Here is a 6,078-nt window from a genome sequence, read left to right as displayed (position 1 = left end):
GCCGGAGCGGGGCCCGGAGGGGCCGGGCGGGAGGTTTTGTGCGCGGCCGGCTCCTCCCCCGGCCGGGCTGGCTCGGGAGAGGGAGACGGGAGGAGGAGGAAGAGGGAGCGGAGCGGAGGAGGGGGGGTAGCGGGGAGGTGCCGCTGGCGGCACGGGCGGCCGTGCCCCGCCTGCCCCGGTGTCCCCAGCATCACCCCGGGCACCGCAGCATCGCCCGGCTGAGCCAGCCCTCCACGCCCCCTGTCCCCAGGGGTGAGCCATCTCCCCATCCCCCCGGGGTGCCCCAGCCCACCCTCATCCCCGCCCGGGGTGAACCATCCCTCTGTCCCCTCCACGGCTTTCCCGGCAGTCCCGCCCCTGCTCCACGAGCGCTGCCCTGCTGCCCTCAGCTTCGCCTCAGGGTGTCACGGCGTCACTGCGAGATGCCCGAGTTCTGGCACCTCCGGGCGCTCTGAGCTGCAGCGGTGGCACAGTGGTCACCTCTGCACGCTCCGCACTGAGCTTTGGGGACACAATGACAGCTCCTTCGCACAGAGTCACAAAACGGGGGTTTCCAACACAGTGCTGGCAGCGTCCAGAGCCTTTGGCGCCTCCTGCCCACCCCACACTGTTTGGCACCACGCCCTGGTGCCTGTTTGGGGTTAGGGAGATGGAGCGGGATGACAGAGGAAGGGTCAGGAGGTGCTGTTGGATGTCACAGCCGCTTCTCCCCGCAGGAGTGTCCAGTCCCTGGGCTGGGGTGTGAGCTCGGGGGTGGTGACAGGACGGTGACGTCCCAGGGGGATGCCAGGCTGGCAGCCAGCGGTGTGCCGGGCACGGATCGGGCACAGGGCTGTGTGCTACCCCTGGAGTGATCTCAGGCTAAATCCATCCCGTGCTGCGTCTGCTGAGCAGATGGAGGGGGATCAGCCAGCCCTGGGTCCCCAGGGACGGCTCCACCGCGAGTGGCTCCGGGCTCAGGAGCTGCTTATCCAGAGAGAAGAGAGGATTGAGCCAAGCCGAAGTTTCCTCCCGCCCTCAGCCAGCCCTGATTGCCACGATCAATCAGCCCTGATTGATCTCAGGGATGTTCCCTGAGAGCCTGGCTGGGGTCACCCCCTGCCCCCTGCCAGACCCCCGACACAGCAGCTGCCTTGGAGGGGCTGCAGCTCCCAGCCGGAGCCACCCCGGGGCCAGCCTGGGCACTCAGCTTTTCCTCCTGGGGAGATGGGAATGGCCATGGAAGGACCATGTCGGGGGTGGTCCCACCCTGCTGTGCCCGGGGAGCCACTCTGGGCTGGGGGATGCAGTGCAGGGGCTCAGGGCAGCCGCTGGCCCTGCAGAGCCCCACCAGCCCTGTGGGGGTTCTCAGCCTGCCTGAGGAAAGCTGCTGGCACTGCCAGGGTTCTTGCTGGCCCAGACACTCAGGGAAGTCTGAGCTGAGCTGAAATTCCAGCTACAAACCCCCCAAGCCCAGAGGTTTGACTCCTGAGCTGACTCTGCATCCACTACTGAAGTTCATTCCTCAGCATCCTCCTGGCCAAAGCTGTGAAATCCATCATTACAAAGCCAATGGAAAAAATGCTCCTTTGGGAAAGACATCCTTAACATCTGGGTCCCTTCTCCTATCCAAAGGTGACAATCCATAAAGCAGGGTCCTGAGTGTTCCCTGGGACTCCTGGCAGATTCCTGGCCCTGTTCCCAGCACCACACACTGCAAGCCCTGCTGCAGACCCCAAGGAGATGGAAACCAGGATCCACCAGAGCGTTTGTGTGAGGATGGGGGGCTTTTCCTTTCCCAGTTCTCTGACAAGGGCAGGTTGTGCCTCATGCAGTGTGGGAAGAACGGGTTTATCTAGAGCAGCTCCCGGCTCACTGAAGAGAAAAGCACTTGTTGTTTCTCTCTGGCCAGTTTTGGCCGGACACTCAGGCCTGGAGCATCCCACACAAGCCAGAGCTGCAGTGCAGGGAGGGAGGGAGGGAGGGAACCCAGGCAGGCTCGGGGAACCAGAAACCCAAAGCAACTCCTTAAGGAAAGTGGAGAAAAGCCTAAAGAAAAGTGAGGGGACTGGAGAGTCCAGAGGCAGGAGCTGAACTGAGAGCTGGATCAGAACCTGGTGTTTGTTAGAGGGGGATGGATGGGAAGGGAGAGCCGACAAACATAGCCGAGGAAATTGCTCTAAACTGAGAGGGTGAAACTCAGTCATGTTAAAAACCCCAAGCCTGCCAGAATTAAGAAGCACTGGGCAGTGAAATTTTTTTTCCCCGGGAACCTGTCAGCACCCCCCAGCTGCCCCCTGTGATGCCAGTGCAGGAATTCTGACAGCACACATCAGCCAACGACTGAAAACTGAATCAGTGAATCTTTCCAAGCATAGGCAGAGGCACCCCATGGCTGTCAGTGCATCCCAGCCGGCCTGGAGCAGGCAGCGGTGCCTTTCCCACAGGTAACTCCAGTTCATTCCAATTTAAGGCAATTTGCACACCAGAGTGAGCCTCAAGAATGCTCACCGTGTGAATCTGCCTTTCAGTGGCACTGTGTTTGTCATCTTCCTTCTTTTTCAGGTCATTCTGAACGTGATGCCTTCCTATTCAGGCTAAATCAAATATTTATCAATGCTGCCGCATCCGGCACTGCTGGATTGCGTCAGCACTTTCTCCCTAAAATGCCTTTTTGGGATCTCCTGGCTCTCTCCAGCTCCTGCCTCTCAAGCTGCCATTTCCTGCTTCGGCTTCAGAGCAAATGTGGGGTGGGCAAAATCTGAGTGACAAATACAACGAAGGGATGGAAATGTTTGGTCACTACAATGGAAAATTCCTTGTTGCTGGCATGAACTGCCTGGGACACCAGACAGCGGGATGGATACAAAAACACGGAGGGTTTGGGTTGGATTAGGGAGACACGGGGACAGGACAGCACTAGAAATGTTCCCTCTAGCTGGGCATCAGTGCCAGAGAGACGCTTGGATCTCGGGATAAAATCCTGAATAGATCTGAGCTGAACTGATTCAGGCCAGAGAGAAATCCATTTCCATGCTGCCAAATCATCCTGATAATAATAACAAAAAAGAAAGAGAAACCTTCCTCCCTGCCTGCTGCGCTCTGCCCTGGGACAATGTTTGCTTTCTTTGAGCTTCTCCTGCTCTTTTGGCACGGGCTGGGAACATCTGTGCTGTGGAGTGGAAATGTGCTTTCAACAGTCCCATCCTGCTCCCAGCCTGGGGGCAGCTGGGGGAGCCTGGGTGGGGCTGGGAGCGCCGGTCTGGGCTGGCAGTGCCCCCTCCTTGCCCCCTCCCTGCCTGCAGCACTTTTAGGACTCAAGGCAGGCAGAGAAATCTCCCCCCTTGGAACCCCTCTCTCCTCAGCCTCTGCAGCTTGGATTAAATTATAGATAGCAGAGTGAGTTATTTAATGCCCCATGAAAGATGCATGGGGCCTGCCTTTTTTGGGAGTCTCTTTGAGGAGGGACAACATCAAGGCAGGGAAATTCTGCTTTCCAGGGCTCAGGCTGATGAATAGAGCCGGCCATGCTCCGCCGGTTCGGAACGGGAAAGCAGCAGATAACCCCAAGCTGCAGGAACTCCTGCACTTTGTTTGCAGCAATTTCACTCAGGTTTTAATGCATTTGCTCCATCCCTGGCTGCTTCACTGAGCAGGTGTCTCTAGGCTCTTTCCACCCATTATCCCTGTGAACTGAGACGATGTGATCCCGCAGCAGGAGCTGGACCTGGGCGTGGGGAGGGGCAGCTGCACCTCGATCCAGCAGTGCTGAGAGGGGCTGGTGCCTGGAAAGTGCCCCAGGCTGTCCTGGGGGCTCAGCCAGGCTGGGGGAGCTCAGTGACCTCGGCTGGGCACCAGCCTTGGATGTCTCGGGGTAAATAAACACCTTGCAGAGGTGAGGCTCCAAACTCTGCCCACGGGGACCTGGCGGTGTCAGGGCTCCTTGAGACCCCTGGGCAGCTTCACAGGCTCCAGTGCCCTCCTCATTCCCCCATACAAGCACAGAGCCTGTCCCACATTCCAGTGGCTGGGTCCTGGATCCCAAGCCCAGCCAGCCCTGCTGCAGAGCCTGTGGAACCTGCTGGTGTGTTTATGGCTCAGAGCACCAGGGGCTCCAAAGGAAGAGAGCATGGAATGACCGAATTCCTGTGCTGAAGGCTCCAGTAATGAGAGCAGGGAATTTTCAGGCAGAAGGAAAAGGATTTGTTCAGTGTTTGATGGTCAGCAGAGGGGCACAGTCCTAAAGGATCCACCTTTGGTGTGCTGTGAGCAGGAAATGCTTTTAGTGGCATGTGAGGAAAACCAAGCAATGATACCTTTAAATGCCTGTCCCCCACTGCCTTCCAGAACTGTCAGTGCAGGTGTAGAGATAAATCATCTCCATTAACTAAAACATCTGAGATCCCCAGAATTAAGGGCTGCAGCATTCTGTTGCATTTTAATTGATGACAGAATTCTCCCAGGTCTCCAATGCCTGCAAGAGAAATCCTTCACTTGCATCACTTCCCTGCTGCTGCCTGCACTGATCTTCACACAAACAGTACTTGAGAGCTGTTGCTTTTAATCCTAGATGTGGTACTGAGTTAGTAATAAGTGCTTCTTCCGTGCAAATTTGGAGCCTATTTGAAGAATCAGGCCAATGCCCAGGAATCTGAGTGTGTCTGGCTGGAAACACCCAGGCATTTTTAGCAGAGACTGCACTCTCCAAAACCAGGTCCCTGAAGAGAGCTTTAAATTGGACACTGCAAAAGAAGCAGCCCCAGCATCCCTGAATTCTTTTGAGAACATGGGGTTAAAATCTTGGCTGGAGAGAGCTTCCCAGTAAATGCCAGGAGTTGGATCTGACGGCTTTTTTCCTTAATCAGGACCAGACAAATTAAAATAAACACAGAAGACTGAATTTACACAACAAGTCATTCATTAAAGGCAGGGCAGAAGAGGGGAGGGAAGAGGGATGGAGTGAAAGCGAGAGAGCTCCAAGAGGGAGCAGATCTGAGTCAGGCTGTGCCAGGAGCCTCTCGGGAAAGGTGGCAGTGACAACATGGAAGTGTTATAACAACAGCCAAGATGATTCTCAGAAGTGAGGAATCCTTCACGCCAATCTGAAAGGAACAGAAAACTCCTGGTCCCCCTGAATGAGTCAGACCCATTTTTTCAGTGCTGTGGGGGCTGTTGGGGAATCTGGTAAATGGATGACAGGAAATACAAAAACAGAGTCTCCTCTAATTGTAAAAATGCTTCAAAGTTACCTCAGCTGTAAGGAGAAGGATCACCTGGAGTGGCTGAGGAAGCAGCAGCCCCACAGCTCCTGTTCCAGCTGCTTGTGTGAGTCTGGGGAATTCTGGAATCCTGGAACCCCAGAATCCCAGAATGGCCTGAGTTGGAAAGGATCTTAAAGCCCATCCACTCTCACCCTTACCATGGGCAGAGACACCTTCCTCTATCCCAGGCTGCTCCAAACCCTGTCTAGCCTGGCCTTGGACACTGACAGGAATGGAGAGTCCACACCTCTCTGTTCCAGTGCATCATCAGACTTGTAGTGAAAAATTTCTTCCTAATTTCTAATCTAAACCTTCCCTCTTCTGCCTAAGCCTGTTCCTGTTTTCCCCACAGGCAGGGGAACATTCAGATATCCCTTTGGTTTCGGTGGGGTGGGATAATCACCGGGGGATGTGACAATTTCTGCTTTTCAGCTGAAGCAGAATCAGTGCCCAGCAGAGTGCAGGGCCTGCAGCAGCAGCTCCTAGGGAGCTGTGGCCAGAAATTGGGCCAGTAGCACAAAGGGCCTTCAAAAGGCTCTTTACTAGAATCCATTCCTCAGGTTAAAAGAACCAACAGCAAATCCATGGATTTAGCTACAGGCAATGCACACGATGCCACAGCTCCCTGTGCCTGGGGAGCTCTCAGAGGAGATGTCACAGAAGTGGCAACATGAGAGCCTGGGGCTGGCTGGAGCCTGCAGTGATTCCCACTCCTCCCTGGAGCCTGCCAGGATCCTGCACGAGGGCACTTGGACACAGCCCCCAAGCACAGGAGAGCACAGTGGAGCTAAACCAGGAGCAGAGCAGTGGGAAGATTCTGTTCCCTGTGTTCCCTGTG

At 55.7% G+C, this 6,078-nt stretch overlaps 1 protein-coding gene across 1 annotated transcript in view; it reads right to left on the bottom strand.

Annotated features, from left to right (window-relative positions):
- Positions 1-6,078, bottom strand: part of USP43 (ubiquitin specific peptidase 43) — a 31,571-nt gene that overhangs the window by 10,508 nt on the left and 14,985 nt on the right. The gene's annotated exons all lie outside the window — the stretch shown is intronic.

Source organism: Parus major, chromosome 18, assembly GCF_001522545.3.
Source record: "Parus major isolate Abel chromosome 18, Parus_major1.1, whole genome shotgun sequence".
NCBI lineage: Eukaryota > Metazoa > Chordata > Aves > Passeriformes > Paridae > Parus > Parus major.
Note: the sequence above shows the minus strand (reverse complement) of the source record. Positions and strands in the feature narration are given on the sequence as shown.